We start from the raw sequence: 19653 nt of genomic DNA, 5'->3' as shown, positions 1-19653 counted from the left end.
AGATCTAGAGGGAGGATTGACATATCTAGGGAGATCATTAACAACATCCATCCAAACATCATACCCCAGGGAGGATAGGAATACTTCCATTCTGCAGCTCCAAATAGCATAGTTTGATCCATAAAAAAAAGGAGTAGGGAATGATATTAAACAAACCATTGTGTCCTTAAGCCCGAATCTACCCAAGCTGGAGAAATCTCATCTAACTAGGAACCTAGGCTCCTATACCAATTTTTAGACACAATGCACCACTAAGAGGGGGGTGAATCAGTGGTTCTCAAACTTATCCTATGTATGCATATCGGTTATTAGATCTAACTCAGAAAAAAATTGTCAGTTAGTGAGGAGACCAACTCAAATGCAAACACACACAAGGGGCATCACATAACACTAGCATGTACGAGGAAAACCCAAGATGGGAAAAACCTCAATGAGAAATGTTGCTAGAGTGTACTACTCCAATCCAGCCTCACAATGAAAAACTATTACAATGTTTAGGGAACTAACCCAGGGAGCACCAACCCCTGATTTAGGGCACCAACCCAATGAGAACCAACCCCTAACTTGTTTATGGGCTACAACCAAAAGGAGAAACAACCCCTACACTCATCTACAACTCAGTGTTCACAATAATAACTTCAATTACAAAAGTAGTTGTCTTGTTACAAGTGAATCTTGCAACCATTTCATATACCTTACTCTACCAGTGAGATACCTTCTCTTCTACATCAACTCACTCTTCTAGTGCTCTCATTTTCTTCTTAACTACCGATAAACTCTACCGGTACACTTCTCCTCTTCTTCTGCTCTGCTGGATCTCCACCTTACTCTCTTCTATTCACCAGTACAACACTTTGCCAATTTTCTGTCTGCCTTCTCTTCTGCTCTGTTGGTATGGACACTACCGATTATGCTCTTCTATCGGTTGAACACTTCAACTAGGTTCTCCCTCACTCTCACTCTCTTCTCAAATACTCATTGAGAACTTGGCTAATTTTCTCTGAGATTGATTTTCCCACTAAAAGATAATTCAAAATCTAGGTGGTTAGGGTTTCCTCATCCCCTTCAAGGTAAACCAAATCTAATCAGATCTTCCCCAATTTGATCTCTCTGATAGCCAACTCTACAGCTCCACCATTAACACACCTTCTTGATCACACCTTCTATCTCTGGCGATCTTCTTTTTCCCTTATTGACTGATTTCTTGGTCAATCACCAAGATCAGTATTGTTGTTTCCTTCATTTGCATCGATCTTCTCAATCATTCTCAGCTGGATCTTAGTTGTCCTCCAAACCTCGAGCTACAAACTTCTGTAACGTCTCTGCAACATGTACCATGATTTGTGGGATCTTCCATTAATGTCAAAAAACTCTGCAACAACCCCGTCAGTGTACATTCCTTCTTCATTTGAATGTAGGTTCGCCACCTTGAGTCCATGTGGCATCCATGTCGACCAACTGCCAGCTTGACTCTTCATGTCATTTGTGATAAGATCACTGACCAAACACTCTACGAATTTTTCTTCTCTGTCGGTCTACTAACCCTATCGATATCTCACATTCTACCGGTTAACCTTTATGTTTGCACTTAGGTGAACTGCTAGAGGAACCCCTTAACTAGTTTTTTGACATGTCTATCCAAAATCTGTATATTCCTACAAGGTGGGAAGAGATATGCATCTGCACCTTGTCCATATTACTAGTGAGCATTCATACCAATAAAAACTCTTGATGACACAAGTCATCAACCTTCACCAAACTCTAACTTCAGTCAAGCCACATTCCTATGTTTGAATCTGCTCAGCCTTTCCTTCTCCTTGATCAGCTCAGACCATATCTTAGCCAGTTTGTCAAGATGACAAACACATCACTCTTCCTCTATAAAGGAATATTAACATACCTTCTTTGTCAGTCTAGTTCATAACCTTGATCTCATATACATAAGGCATTCCCTCAATTCATTGGTAGATCTGGTGTGAACCTTCAAACACGTGCCTTTACATCTTCTTCCTTATCTCACAGAGCTATGATGCACACAATGCATAATGGGAGATATGCTCCACTTATCAGTGGAGTGACACCATCTTCTTTTTGCAATGTACTCTTGTGACTTCCCTGTTTGTGCAACATATCTTCAAATAAGTACATGTGATTTGGTGTGGGCACATTCACTATCAATCATCTCTTCATATGGTGACTACATCCTTCATCTGGTGGGAGTCCTACTTTTCCGCAACCTCACAACATTCTAGTGACCTATTCATTCTTCTCTTCCGGTGTTGATGTGATTTAGGTAACACTCTGTCTCTTCATCACAAACAACATCCAAACATCTTGCCCATTGTCAACACTTCACTTGCCAGTTGACATAATCTTCTTGTTGGTGATACACTGTGTCAGTACTGGTAACCCTACCATTCCATCTGCACAAGTTAGGCATAAACTTGTGTATCGATGACTCCAGTGATTATCTTCCTTACATTAACAGTATCCTATAGTAGAAGGTGATATCAAGGATATGTCAACCTGTACTCCTCCTTGACTGAGTTGCACATACATCTCTCATACCGGTAGTCATCCCATACCAGTTGGCATCAATGACATCACAATGCCAACACCTCATTCAATTTATTCCTAAAAACCCATTTAGTTCCAATAATATTCTTATTTTTAGGCCGGGGAACCAAAGTCCATGTGTTATTTTTCAAAATCCAATCTAATTTTTCTTCCATAGCTTTTAACCAATATTCATTTTTACATGTCTCAATTATGGATACCAGTTGAGCTTGTGAAATTAAACATACCTCATTAGTTACCAATATTCTTCTTGTCATTACTCCATTGTTCTTATCCCCAATGATCTGATCTTCTAAATGATCAATCTCATATACCTAGGATTCCTCTGACTCTTTGTTCCTCTTCCCTGATCTTCAGTTACTGTAGAGTTCTTTGGTACTGCCGGAGTAACTGGTTCAACTCGCTATCTTGGTAAAGGTGCTACTAGTTCAGATATAATTATTTCCACCATTGATTCCTTCTCATAAAATCTTATTTGACTTATGTTTAACTCATCTACTTTGACAATAGCACTCTCCACAATTCTCTGCAATCTCTTGATATCATTGGATCAAATTTTCCAATGATATCATCTCTCTTGATATAACATTTACTACCAAAGATTTTGAAATACTTAACTATAGGTGTATTGCCAAACCATAATTCATAAGGTTTCTTACTGGTTTCTCCTTTGATATGTACTTTGTTGAATGTATAAACCATTGTGCTCATTGCTTTTCTCTAGTAGATATGAGGTAGACTAGCTTCGATCATCATTGTTCTAGCAGCATACAAGATAGTTTTTTTCTTCCTTTCCACAACTCCATTCCATTGAGGTGTATGAGGAGCCAAAAATTGTCTTCTTATACCATTATTCTCACAAAAGTTATTAAACTCACCAGATATGAATTCTCCACCATGATCTGACCTCAAACATTTAATCTTCAATCCTGTCTCAGTTTCAACTTTAGGCTTACAAATTTTAAACTTTTTAAATGCTTCATAGTTTTCCTTTAGAAAAGTAACCCACATCATTCTATAATAATCATCAATTATTAGCATGAAATATCTATCACCTTGAAAATTTTTAACTCTAGTCGGGCCACACAAATCACTATGAATAAGATCAAAAACATCATTTGATTTATCTTGTATACTACTAAAAGAGGTTCTCACCTGTTTAACCATTTCACATTCTTTACATACTGGATTATAGGGCTTCATAATCTTAAGTATATCTCTAACTACCTTAGTTGAACTGATCTTCACAATGCAATCAAAATTCACATGACACGGCCTTTTATGCCATAGCCAATTCTCATCAATTTGTGTAATCAAACATGTCTTCTAACCAAAGTTCAAATGAAGTATATTACCTTTTGTCTATGTACCGGTTGCAATCTCCAAACCAGATTTGGTAATGATTTTGCATTTTCCATCCTTGAACTGTAATTGAAATCCCTTATCCACCAATTGTCATACACTCAAAATATTATGCCTCAAACCTTCAACACAATTAACATTGTCAGTATTGTTCTTACCATCCATTGATATACTTAATTTTCCTTTGATCATACATGCTTTGTCATCTCCAAATCTAAGTAGACGTCGATCAAATTCTTGTAAAGATAGAAACTTGCCTTTATCTCCACTCATATGATGTGAACAACCACTATCAATTACCCATTCATACTTTTCTTCAATTTTAGCATCAAGTGCCTTCTCTTTAGGTACATTCTTTTCTAGTGTCAGATCACCTTCCTTGATAGCCAGGAACACCCATTCCTTCCCATTGCCAAAACAACTAGTAGAGTCTTCTTCGAGTTCATCATTCGAATCAGTGATGCCTTCCTCATCCACTATGTAGCATGATTTGTCTTTGTTTTTCCTGTACTTATACTTGTTCTGATATCCATGGTTAGGCTTAAAATATCTTCTATCTCTTTCTTAAAATCTAGAATTCCTTTAAGGACATCTAGATGCAAAATGACCAATCTTATTACATGCAAAACATTTAAAAGGTGCTTTTCCTTCATACTTACTTCATATCGGTCCTTTAGGTACTCTTCTAGAAAATAGTGCTTTAAGTTGCTAAAACTCATCATCTTCTCTCTTCATATCTTCCAATTCCTTTTCATATAAATCTTTCCAATATTGCTTACTAGTTGCAGATGTAGATGCATGAAAATTAGGTAAAGTGTTCACAGCTCTAGAAGGTCCAAATTCTTCAAGCTTAAAAGAAAACAATTTCCCAACCAAGGTGTCTTTGTTGACAAATGTATTAGTCATTGTTCTCAACTCATTAATAGAAGTAGCCTTCATTTTGCAAGCTAGTCGTAGGGCTCTCATAACTAGAAATAATTTCATCTTCACTCAGAGTTCCACCACAACATTGAATTCCCATAACAATCTCATTTACCCTTTCCATGAATGCAGTAATCCTTCCATCTTCTTCCATCTTCAAGTTTTCATATCTCACCCGGTAACCATCAAGTTTAGAAATCTTCACTATAGGGTCACCTTAATTAAGAGTCTCCAACTTGTCCCATATAGCCTTTTCAGATGATTTGTTGGTTAATCCCATTATTTGCTGATTAGAAAGTGCACACAAGAGCGATTCTCTTGCTCTACAATCATTCTCAAGCTCCTTATCTAGGTTTTCCAGAGGAGGATTTGTAGATGTCAGATTATAAAGTGTGACACCATTCTGTGTGATCTCCGAAATTTCCTTGCCAAGACATCTCAGATGAGTCTCCATTTGAATCTTCCATATAGTGTAATTTATTCCATCAAGCCTAGGAATATCTCTTTGAAAGATAGCTTCAAATGAACTGGATAAACTTGAACTATTAGTCACCATAGGATCTTCCTCAAGTGGTTAATATTTTTTTAGAGAGGACCAATGCTCCAATACCAATTGTTAGATAGTTCAAATAACGAGAAGACAATTGAGAGGGGGGGTGAATCAGTTGTCACAAATTAATGGAATGATTATCAATTAAAACTTTATTAGCGGAACCCAAATCATTAATACTGGAATGCTTACACCAAATACCAAAATAACAGTTAAACCAATTAAGCATAAACAATAATCACATAATAAATACCATCCACATGACACCAAGATTTATACGTGGAAACCCGGTAAAGGGGAAAGACCACAGTGGGAGGCCTACCCACAATCAAATAATACTTTTGCAGTAAGTATGTGAATTACAGTTGAGGGGTCTGCACTTGCAGGAAGGCCAATAGCCTAGAGCACACTACTCATCACAAATATAGTCTCATTGACTACATAGAAATCTAGACTACAATCCTTAGAAGTATTGAACTACAGAAGATAGCATCTACTATATTAGAGTACAATTCTAGTTACGCTCAATACCAAAGGACTAAATCCTCTTACATAAACCCAATTCAATCTCCAATGATCAACCAAATCCTCTACCTGAATGATATTACATTATTCACACATTACATACTCATTTCCCTTGATCTCTACCCTATATTATGATCTACAATGAGATCTTACATCTATATATACAAACCCTTGACCATAAAAAATCAGGTCGGCCACCAGATAATAAACCAATTACATAATTACAAAACATGCTGGCCTTCAACCAAACAAATAATATTCAAAACATAAGACATCTTATAAACATATTGAGAGGTCCAATCCACATGTTACATTAAAGTTCGTCCATAACCTAGATCAATCGAGACCCAGTATAGGTCCACATGCTTAAGCAATGATCTCCATCCACCAAGACTCGAACATAATCACCATCAACATCTTGAAACTCTACCAAAAACTGCACCAACAACACTTATGCATATTATCAAATATCTTCATCAAAAGCTCTGCTGGTGAAACCCTCACAGGAACTAGAAGCAAAGCTTCCAAGCAAACAGGATAACATCCGATCACTAGACCAAAATAAATTGATTGAATATAAACATGGGTATCATGAATAAGATAATTCCATAACCAAATCATATCGGAGCGTAACGGATCATGTCAGATCGAAACCAACCAAAAACCACTCAACCTATTGGGACCAGAAGGGTGCCGGAAAAGCATCCAAACAGCTAGAGTTGGCATCAATGACAAAACATCAATGAAACACATAATCAATTCCTCTAAATGGCCAACACCTATTTGCCTTCAAACAATTATGCAGACACTCCTTTTGGTTGGACAATAGTTTCACTACCACAATTAACAAAATTGCCAATAGAATTACAAAACAACTCATCGACCTTATAAGAAAATACAATAGGTGGGTAAGACATCACAAAACCTACAAATCTCATAGAGATTACAAACATATTGGTTCAATCATGACCATTGGATTACATAGAAATCAACTACACATTGTTCTAGACAACTTCAACCACTCCAAGATTACTGCTCATCGAATCCTGTAACTCATCACGCGGTTATGACTTCATGCTATGCATTTTATCATTCCCAAGATAAATAGTTATCTTCACATGCAAAAATCACTTGAAACTCATCATGTGCATCATGCATACATGGCATCTCCATCTTTGATCGCTATTCGATCTAGACTAACATAACTGATTCACCAAGCTCCATCGGTTAGGGTTTGGCATGTCAACTGGTTAGGGTTACCAATCGATTGCTCTTCTTCAAATACCAATAGCAGTTTCACATCTCTACTACCGGTTGTATTACTGCATCACTATCGGTTGCATTACTGCATCACTATCGGTTGCAATATAACTCCATTACCAGTTACTATTGACATCAATGACAACACTATACTTCATTAATGTAATCTTCATGCAATACCAACACCATATTTAATTTTGAGACTTCCACATTTGATGTATCTACAACTCTCTTAATGATTAGGCTTCCCCTCAAATTAGGGTTGATGTCACCAATATCAGGTCTTCTAGGCCCTTTTTCCAATGACCAAATGGATAATCTGGCATAATCTTGCACAAATTCAGATCCTTTTTAATGCCAACCTAGCTTATTCTTCAGAATTGAAAGGCTATTATTTTGATTTTCTAATGGCATCAAAGGCCACTGCATCAACAATATCCCACTCAGGCAGAATTAGGACCTCTACTTTGCTGATGATTCTTCTACCTTCTTCAATAGTGATTCTTCTAAATTCTTCCATCATCTCACCCTTTACTTCATCCCGATTCTCCTGATCAATTTTATTTGGATTTTGAGCTTTCCTTTCTTCACATCTCCTTCTGTATTCATCAATATTCATCTTCTATACTAGCTGCAAGAAAGATTGGCTTTGTACAAAAACCTCATCTTCAATAAATTTATCACATGCCTCTTTTCTTGCATCTCTGAAATCTCTTCCTTATATATCTAGTGGAGCAAGGTCCCAATCTAATGACCTTAGTGGAGATAAGATTCCAACTTGCAACTCTTCATCAGTAAGAATGATCACATTCTCCTCCTCTATTTCTTGTGCATGGTGTTCTTTAGGCTTGTTAATTTTTTGCCTTTTAGATGGAGGAGGTGAAGGAGGAGGTAAAAGGATCCTTTCACGTGGAGATTCAACATCTATAATCACTACCCCCTTAAGGTACCCACACTGAGGTTCAAGGGGTTTTTCTTGTTCAATTATACCCTTCCCCTTCCTCTTTATCTCTTTTTCCTTTTCACTGTTACCTTCATCTCTTAATCTTCTATAAATAATTCTCCCTCTTGAAGGCATGTGGATAGGTCTCTCCTCCTCTAGCTTGCCTTCTAGTGGTTATGTTAATGTTTGTATTTGGGGCCTTTGCTGGGCTGCTAATTTTGGAGGATCTTTTCTCATTTCTTGGCCAGTTGCTATCTTCAATTGGTCCACCTCATCCATCAGGTCATACATGACTTCATCAAAATTTTCTATCAAAAGATCCATTTTATTATAAAATGGTCTGAATTCTCTCAATGGATCACACTTTGGATCCAACCTATGAACTTTATCAAGCAACTTCTTATATACCATCCATTTTTCTTTTATGACCTCTTGTTTATTCAAATAAAACTCATTCTTGATCATATCTTCTAAAAAATAAAAATAATGAGGCATTTGGGTTCCTTTGATTCTTTTTCTAAACATTTGATAAAAACCCTTTAGGAAACTATGCATCTTTATGTTGACTATCAAAAAATAATAAGAAAGAATCTTTTCAAAATGTACCCATCCTCCTTAAAGAATTAAAAAATATGGAACTATAGTGTAATCAGGGAAAAAGGTGCCTTTACCTCTTTTTATCATCTCATCTTCATGTATGCAACCCAATTGCCACATAACTTTTGCAAATCCTAACCCGAGTAGAACATTGAAAGATAATATATGGGGTTGTCCATGAAAACCATATACTCTTATAACTATGCTCACTGAATAGGGAACAACATCCCTCCCAATTATGCTCAAGCTTCAAATCTAGCCTTCTTTCCATTGGCCTCAAAAAATCATGCAACTCTACTAGAATCCTTGGTGGATTTACCATCAATTGAGCCCTAAGCCTAGATGCAAAGCAATTGTCAAATCTTACATAACTCGCATCCTTTTTGTCCCATGAGATATCCATGCTCCAAACTTGTATAGGCATGTTTTCTTCATCGACCACCCTTCTCAATTCCATCTCTTCTGCAAAGAAATATGCATTTTTGTACAAAAACATATACATATGCAAGGAATACTAGTAGAATGAGGTACCAATGTCACCCTTTTTAATCTATAGCAACCCCTCATGTATTTTGTCTGCAAGGTATGGAGCAAAGTCAGAAATTACTGTAAAATGGGGAATGCTGAATCTAAATCTCCATGTGAAGGAGTAACCAGTGAGGAGGGACCTCAAAGAAATCAATTTGGATCGGTCAACAAAAGTAAACACAACAGAAACACAAAGATATGACAGAGGAAAAGTAGAACATATTGTAATATAAAATGAAAGTGTTACAAGACAAGGTTGTCGTTGCACCAAAAGATCAACCTATCAATGCTTGATACAACCACTAGACTTATAGAATCCACATGAGTCTATTAAACCATGTTGCGAATCCCCACGAGGGATGCTGGCCCACTGCCAACAATCCCCCTCCCAATGTCACTTGTTGTGGCCTGCCTAATTCTAACCTATGGCCAAGCTCTAATACCACTTGTTACAAGCTAGGGTTGTCGTTGCACCAAAATATCAACCTGTGAATGCCCGATACAACCACTAGACTTATAGAATCCATAGGAGGCTATTAAACCATGTCACGAATCTACACAAGGGATGGTGACTCACTGCCAATAGAAAATTGATTACACCCAACCGATAACTAGTGGGTTACGACATAACTAGCTCACAGGCCTGCTAGAACATGCTCAAAGTACATAATAAGTCACAACTGGGACCTTTAATCTTAAGATCTATTTTCTACACATAGTCTCACTACTTGATTCTTCGATCTCTTACAATCTAATGCATAATTATAGTTATATATACTATCCAAAGGATCTAGTCATCCCAAAAAGGGATCAAAACCCAAGAACAAGATCTAACGTGTAAAATCAACAAGGTCGGCCTCTGCTAAGAGATTATTCCAAAAAATCCAAAGGATGAAGTGTAGATCATGGGAAAGGTTTACCACATGCCAAGGAACATCAAAATCAATTCCCAAGGCTCCACAAGCTTTGAAAGGGGTTCCAGTAGATCACCAAAATAAGTCTAGGAAACCGGTAACATGAAACTATCAACCAGTAATAGGAAACTGTCAAGGAAACCGATAGCAATATCTTGTCAAAAAATTATCCAGATGTGATGTGGTCTGGAAATAAGAAATATGATCAAGTGTTCAAGTAAAATCCAACTCCATAGGATCCGATGAGCCAAAACTAGGACACACAGAAAGAAAAGTTAAAACTACAAATAGAAAGCAAAATAGAAAGAAAAACAGAAAGAAAATGTTTTTGGTTGATGCAAGATTGTTATGAACTGGGGATGCTCTAGCATCAGACATTCGGGGATATGGAAAAGTGAGCCTCTCACTTTGCTGGGGTCAAAGGAAAACCAAGGTGGTCTACCTCTGCTTGAGAAATCCAAGATAAATCTTCAACTGTTCTATCTTTCCACTTCACAAGATACTCATATTGTTTGCTCCAGGTACTACGCCCAATCCTACTATCCAAAATGTCTTCAATCTAATCCGATTCCTTTTGGGGAAACTATTTCTCCAAGTCTTTAATTTTGTCCTCATTGAATTATGGTTCATGATACTCAGAATATCCGGTAACTCTACTTCATATGCATTTCTTGAACTAAATTTCCTCAAAACCTGTAAGGTCCAAAAAATTTCATCTAGAATTTGTTATATTTCCAATCAGGAATCTCTCTTTTCTCAGATATACCATCACTTCATTGCCAATTTCAAATTCTATATGTCTCCTCTTCTCATCTGCCTTCTCCTTATACCTGTTGTTCATGTCCTCCAAATGTTGGTTAACCTTAATATGCAAGGTTGCCATGTGATCTACAAAGTCTTCTACTTCTGAACTTCTCCGGTCTTCACTGCTGATATCTCTTAATTTTGATATACCTCTAGGATGTACTCTGGTAACAATCTCAAAAGGTATTCTTCCAATACTCCTATTCACTAAATTATTGTAGGAAAATTCTTCTTGTGCAAGGATCAAATCCGAACTTCCAGTTTTATCTCCAACTAAACATCTTAACAAATTTCCCAAACTCCGGTTAACTACTTTTGTCTATCCATTAGTCTATGCATGAAAAGTAGAACTGAACTTCAAATTTGTCTTCATCTTCTTCCAAAGTGCTCCAAAAATAGCCAACAAACTTGGTGTCTTTGTTTGAAACTATTCTCTTAGGTAATCCATGCAATCTCACTACTTCCTTGAAAAATAGGTATGCTACATGTAATGCATTTGATGTCTTCTTACAAGGTATGAAATAACACATCTTTGAGAATCTATCCACTACCACAAATATATAATCATTCCCTCTCAGTGTTTTAGGCAATCCAAGTATTAAATTCATTCTTATATCCTCCCAAGGTCTTACCGGTACTATCAAAGGTTTATACAATCCCACATTCTAACTACTACCCTTTGTAACTTGACAAAATCTACAAATTTGCACATATTTCTTGACATCCTTAAGAATCTGGAGCCAAAAGTACTACTCACTCACCAATGCTACTGTTTTGACAATGCCAAAATGTCTAGGTAATCCTCCACCATCTTTCTCCTTTATTAGATTCTCAATCATATAACTCTTAGGTATGCACAACTGAACACCTCTGAAAAATATCCCATCCTTAGTGAAGTAATCCAACCACTTGCTTCTATATACCATAAAAAGTTCTCTACATGCTTTCCAAGGTTCTGCAAAATCTGGGTCATCATCATACAAGGTATTCAATTCCTCAAATCCTAATACTATCACTCTCATCTCTGTCAGCAGAGTCCTTCTATTCAATGCATCAACAACATTGTTAGATTTCACACTTTTATGCTTCAACACAAGGGTGTAACTTTGCAAGAATTCTACCTATCTCATATGTCTTTGATTCAACTTACTCTGGCTATTCAGATACTGTAAAGCTTGATGATCTATATACAACACAAACTCTTTAGGTAATAGGTAATGTCTCCACTTCTTCAAGGCTTGAACTATGTCATTAAAATCCTGATCATACACTGAATATCTCCTCTGGGAATTATTCAATTTCTCATTGAAATAAGCTACTGCTCCTATTGTTGTTCCACTTGCATCACAATCCACTTGAAATAATTTATTTAAATCCAGTAAAGCTAAAACATGCTACTTAGTCACTTTCTACTTCAACAGTTCAAAAATTTTGTTTGCTTTGGTGGTCCACTTGAATTCCTTCTGATCTCCTCTCATGCTCTCAGTCATAGGGTTGCAAATTGAACTGAAATTTCTGATAAAATTTTGGTAAAATATAGCCAATCCATGAAATTATCTTACCTCTCCAATGCTTTTTGGTGTAGTCCACTCAACAATTGCTTTTACTTTCTTAGAGCCCATATTCAAACCATCCTTAGATATCACAAATCCCAAATAGACTAACTCATCCTTCATGAAAGTACACTTCTTGATATTGACCAACAACTTTTCTTCTTTTAACCTTTGCAAAACCTGTCTTAACTACAACAAATTCTCCTCTTTTGTCTTACTGAAAATAAGAATGTCATCCAAATATACAATAACAAACTTACCCAAGAACTTATTCAATGTATCATTCATCAGTCTCATGAAAGTATTCGGTGTGTTAGTTATCCCAAAAGGCATCACCAACCATTCATACAGTCCTTCATTTGTCTTAAATTGTCTTCCACTCATCTCCTTCTCTGATCCTAGTCTGATGATATCCACTCTTCAAATCTATCTTTGTAAAGTATTTGGCTCCACTCAAATAGTGTATTATGTCATCCATCCGAGGCAAAGGAAATCATTATTTCACTGTGATCTTGTTTATTGATCTGGAATCAGTACACATTCTCCATTCTTCATTCTTCTTAGGTGCTAATACTGTTGGTACTGCACAAGGGCTCAAACTTTCCTTGATCAAACCTTTCTTCAACAAATCCTGCACTCATCTATTCAACTCTTCATTCTCTGCTGGTGTCATCTGGTGTGCAGTTTTGTTAGGCAAACTAGCTTCGGGAACCAAGTCCATGAAATGACTAATACTTCTCACAGGTGGCAATCCATCAAGTACATTATCTGAAATCATATCCTCATATTTTGTAAACAAATCTTTTATCTCTTCTAGTTGTTCTTCTTTTGGTTTTAGTTTCTTAGTCTTCTTAGGAATTAAAGAAAAACATACATTCTCATGGCTCAATCCATCTAGGGATTTTGTTCCATCTACCAAACAGATTCTAGGATTCATACAATTCAAAGGTTCCTCCAAAGGCAACAAGGTTTTCTTCATCCCATTGGCCACAATAGTGTATTTATTCTTCCTCCCATCATTTATTTCCTGTCTATCAAACTACTAAGGTCTACCCAACAAAAGATGAAAAATATCCATAGGCATAATATCACACAAGAATTTATCGTGATAATTGCCAATTTCAATTTCACCAAACATTATTGACTTACTAACCACTTATGTTCATCCTAAATCTAGGCTATCTGATAAGGTTTAAGGTGTTTCAATATCTATAAATTCAACTTATTCACCATCTCTTCTGAAACAAGATTATCAGAACTACCACTATCAATAATAACTATACAACACTTACGAGATAGCTTCCATCTAGTCTTGAACAAATTCTTCCTCTGCAAGGGCTCTTTATCTCCTTCGGTATGACACAAATCTCTCCTCATCATCAATAGTTCTCCATCTTCTAGTTCATTGTCTGATCCGATGGGGTTTACTTCCACCACTGTTGCTCTTCCAATATTCCCTATCTTATTCCTCTACCTCTGGTATATCCTCTTCCTCCTTGCAACCTTCCTTCAGTAAACCTTCGACCTCTGCCTCTCTACCTCTGCTCATGTCTTTTGTTTAACTTCTCTTCTACCTTTAGGGAATATTGATAAGCCTCATCAACACTCTCAAATTTGATCAAATTGAGTTCGTCTTATATAGACATCCATAATCCATTCAAATATCTTGCAACTCGTTCAACTTCATCATCAACATGTCCGGATCTAATGTTCAACTTGTAAAATGCTTTGGTATATTCCTTCACACTAGATTCCTTTTGTCTTAAATTTTGTAACTTCCATAACAGATTCACTTGATAATTAGCTGGCATAAACTTTGACTTCAACTTAGCAATCATCTGATTCCATGTCTTAATCTCCTCTTTACATCTTCTCAGTCTATCAACTTGCAAATACTCCCACTAAAGAGATGTATGACCTTTCAACTAGGTACATGCATATTTCACCTTCCTCTCTTCTGTAGTGTTTTCAAAATTGAAATTTTTATCCATCTCTGAGATCCAATCCATCAATTCATCTAAATCCAACTTCCCATCATATTCTGGTGGGGTAAAATGAGGTTTAGTATTCGTCCTACTAAAAACCCTCAAAAACCTTTCCTTATCTGGATCAACCATCGGTGGGTTTGCTTGTTCTATTGGGGCTTCTTCTCCTTCATCCTCACTTACATCTTTAATATGTTGGCCTCTTCTCTAGGCCCTATCTCCATGGCTTCCAACCAGGCTGCTATATGTTGTAATATTTCTATCACAACAAGGTCTACATTCCCACACGCTTCACCATTCCTAGATCCTCTTTGCGCCATCATTCATGTTGGTCCTCTGTAGCTACAGGTCAAATCCATAATCCTCCACCCTACAACAAAAATATCAAGACATACAACCTCCATAATGAAAACGCGCTCTAATACAGCAAGAGTAAACATAGCGAAAACATAAAGATATGATGGAGCTAAAGCAAACAAAATTATATTATAACATAAAAATTGATTACAACCAACTAGTAACTACTGGGTTTATAGCATAGCCAGCTCATAGGCCTCATAGAACATGCTCAAAGTACAAAATAGGTCACAATCAGGACCTTTAATCTTAAGATCTATCTTCTATGCAAATTCTTGCTACTTGATTCTTCGATCTCTTACATTATAATGCACAATTATAATTATATATACGATCCAAAGGATCTGGTCGGCCCAAAAAGGGATCAAAACACAAAGAACAAGACCTAATGTGTAAAATCAACAAGGTCGGCCTCCGCCAAGAGATTTCTATAGAAAATCCAAAGGATGAAGTGTAGATCATGGGAAAAAGTTGGCCACACACCAAGGAACATCAGAATCAATGCCCAAGGCTCCAAAAGTTTCAGAAGGGGTTTCGGTAGATCACCAAAATAGGTTCAAGCAACTGATAACAAGAAACTGTCTACTGGTAAGAGGAAACTATCAAGGAAACCAATAGTGATATCTTGTCGAAAAATGATCCAAATGTGATGCTATCTGGAAATAAGAAAAATGATCAACTATTCAAGTAGAATCCAACTCCACAAGATCCGGTGAGATAAAACCAGAACACACAAAAGGAAAAGCTAAAACTACAAATAGAAACCAAAACACAAAGAAAATGTTTTTGGTTGATGCAAGATTGCTATGAACCGGGGATGCTCCTACATCGGACGTCCGAGGTTATTGAAAAAGTGATGCCACAGTGATTATCCTCCTCGCATATTTGACCACGGGGTCGCGAGGACCGTCTGATCTACTCAAACTTTATCTTTCTGCCACAGTGATTGCCAACTTTAGCTGCTTAACCATCGAGCACCTTTTCAATTGTGATTAAAACATCACCATCCATTTAATGCATGTGCAAATAGAATAACCTTTAGTAGCTCAATATTTAGCATAAAGACACTACCAGAAATAATATAAGGTTTAGGCTTAGGAAAAAATTAAAGCACTTGTTAATAAAAATCAAAGGGGACCCGACCATGGGGATAAAAATATATCACACTAGACTTAGGAAAAATAACAAAGGGCTGACCAAAAAAATTAATGCCTAGGAAAATGGCATGCCCTCTTCAATGACAAGATGACCCTCAGATTTAAGTCAATAAAGCAATGCAAAATTATAACAAGTTTAAGGGGTTTTTACAATAGGAATTAATACAAAATGCATTAACCCCTAAGCTTGAGGGAAATAATAGAGAACATAATTAATGCAGGACTACTAGACACTAAATACTTAGATGTTAAATTTTCTATCATTCCCACATCTGATTAATTTCATGTGAAGTTGGGACATCCTTGTCTCTCTTCCATGAAAGTGATTGCTTTTACTATTCATAAGTATTTGAAATTTCCTCATAATGATAAAATCATAACTATTAATCATAAAATATATCAACCTATAATGAAGCATGGAGATGTTTGTCTTAATTATTTTTGTCCCAAACAATTCCAACCTCTTCAACTTAGAATCAATTCTCTCTTTAAATCAAATCAAAATTCGAAAAGTGAGGTGATTTTGTCATTGAGTAAACCTATAATTCCAACACTTAGCATTCCTCTTGATGATCATATACCTCTTCTTGAGGATAAGATTATTATTCCTCCTAAGGAAAGAAATAATATTCTTCCCAAAGAGGAATCTATTCCATCTCCTAAGGATGAGTCCATTCCTCCAAAGCATTGATCTATTCTTCCTAAGGGTAGACCTATTCCTCCTCATGATGGACTTGGTCTCCTTCCCACACCTCATATTCCTCCTTTATACAGTGCAGTTTCACCTCCTATATCTTACAAAGAGAAGCGATCGACCTCTCCTATTGTTCAATATAAAAGACCTCAACCCATTCATCCTTCCTTAAAAGAAGACAACAAGCCTATACCTGATGAACCTAAACCTTCACAACCTTAAGCTAAAACTAAACAAAATTGTTGTGTGAGAGAATGCCAATGGAGATGTCGTGCTCAAGCTCGTGAACTTGCTTCCCAAACCATTTCTTCTCCTAAAACATCAACTATTGACATAATTCCATTTTCTCCTAATGAGGATGTTCAACCTAATTCTCTGAGACGCAAAATGTTTAAGACCAATGATGTTTCAATTTCTATTCCTATTAGAGCTCCTATTGTTATTAATCTTGATGAAGAAATATGTGATAATATTGTTAATGATGAAAATGTTGATCCTAATATTTTCGATGATGAATATGAATATGTTGATTTTGGCAATGATTTATCTAAACAATTTTCAAAAGCATTAATCCTAGCTCCTAGTAACTAACAAAGTGAGATCCATCGTTAGAGCATGGTCCTTGTTTCGAACTTGTGATAGCTTCATCTACTGTGCTCAGTGCTGCTCTTCTTGCGTGTTTTCCACCTTCCCAAAAAAATGATCAACAAGATCAGGGGGAGGATGACATGCTTTATTATCTTCATTATCATCGTAGACTCTCCTTCTCTCTCCTCTCTTTCTTATTTGTGATCCTTCTTCTATTTGTTTCCCTATTCTTCTATTTGTTTTCCCTAGTGTTATGTACTTTAGAATGATGCAAATTGTTGAGATTTGTTTTGGTCTCTCCCATGTTGACTCAAACAACACATGTTTTTCCTTCTTCCATCGTGGTTTCCTTTCTTTGGGGGATGTGGACAAATCTATACATAATATATATACATGATGTACATGTGTTATCATAAAAAGCATACTAACTCCAAAGTTAGGTGAAACCACCTCATATTTTGTTATTATTATCCTTTGATTTGTCCTCTCTTGGGGTAAAATTATTGTGATAATTTTCTTGTCTTTTTGGGTGTATCCTACCTTAAAGAAATTTCTCCTAATAAGGCATACACAATTTCTTTAATATGGGGGCATACAATCCACTCAATGATTCTCTCTCTCTTGCATATCTTGATGCTTAAAGTTAATTAGCTTTTTCTTTGTATTTTTTGGTATTTTTTCTTTTCATGGCTCATAGTAAGAGGACCTTACTAGTTATGGTTCTCTCTTTATGTCTCTCATGATTTTCCCTTTTACCTTATCATTAAATTATGAGATCCTAAAGTCTACTAGGGGCTTTGTGTTTCTTTACTCCTTGATGACTTGGTGAAAGTCTTTCAATTTGAACCCTTTGTACTTTACCAAGGGTATGATTGACTTCTTACTCTCGCTAAAGTGGGGGGCAAATGTAGCATCCTAAAATTGCACCCCTTGCAATTTTCGAATGCATTTGAGTCTTCACTTTAGTATTTGTGCCCCTTGGCCTGATTGAAGATCTGATTATGCTCTTACACATCACAAATTCCAAAATTTTCAAACTTGCACTCAACTTGCACCTTGATCCTACCCCAAAATAGGGAAGGACCAGGGTGTAGCACCTTGGTCCTCACTAGAACTAGGGAATGGGGCTATGGTCCTCCCTAAATGGGACCTATTTGGAACCCTTTTGCCCATTTAAAAAGGGATTTCTCCCTCTGTGTCAGCCTATGTCAGAAAATCAGTTAATTAAGTTGATAAGAAGGTATATAAAGAGGATTTCCCCTCTCATTTGAAAATAAACAAGCATCCATTACATTCATGAGAAAGAATTGAGCACACATGAGATAAATAATTCAAGCATTCAAGAGAAATTGAATAATTTTCATTTTTCCTTCAAGCCTTGGAGCAACAATAAAGTCAAGGATCAAGCATTGAAGTGGAGATCTACATCCTATTTCATAAAACCTTAATTCCATGTGGAGGCAAGCAAAACTTCACAAGGAGGTATAATCATTTCATTTTTAGTCATAATTGAACATCTCCCTCAAAAGGAGAACATTTCATTTCAGTCATTTCAATTATATTTATCTCAATTTCTTGGTTAATTATAAAGCTGGGGTTTGACCAAAGTCAAGTCCCTATTCCCAAACTATTTCCCTTTCTTTTAGTGTGCAAAAAAAAGATACACAATTGTTCTTCTGGAATTAAGATTTATTTGTAGAGACGAAACAACACTTTTTGATGTGCAAAAAATTCAAAGAACCAAGAGGCAGCACCATAGTCCCTTCTATTTTAGACAGTTTTTGCAGGGTAGATTCAAATCAAATCATATTTCTTAGATCTAGGCGCACGACTGAACTTTGTATCTATAGCTCAATATTTTATCAATATTATCTTCAATTTTAGTACTTAACCCTAAATCAGCATTTCAACTTGTATCAACTTAAGTTTCACCTCAAAGATTAAACCTACAAACTCATTAGTCTATCATGCAAATACAAGCACTGGTATCTTTCAAGATGGCAAGCGTGGAATGGATTGGTAGTTGATATGATATGCAAATCTAAACTATGATAATGATTTATGCTAAATTTGTCAAAAAAACCTTAAAAAATGCTAAGCAAATAAACTCATGGATGCAAAGATAAAGACTCCTAATTGACTATAAGATTAGCTATTAGTTTCAAAAATGGCTTAGGAGACCTCTATTTATAATTTTTGAGTGCATAAGATTAGGTGGCAGTGATCAACAATCATGATTAAATCTTGCAATTTAGATGGCTATGAGCAAGGGGTTAAGATGTGGTAGAGAAAGGTGGAATATTTTCCTCCTACACCTACATGATGGAGGAAAAGGTGG

The sequence above is a fragment of the Cryptomeria japonica genome, chromosome 1 (genome assembly GCF_030272615.1).
Source record: "Cryptomeria japonica chromosome 1, Sugi_1.0, whole genome shotgun sequence".
Classification (NCBI taxonomy): domain Eukaryota; kingdom Viridiplantae; phylum Streptophyta; class Pinopsida; order Cupressales; family Cupressaceae; genus Cryptomeria; species Cryptomeria japonica.
Note: the sequence above shows the minus strand (reverse complement) of the source record.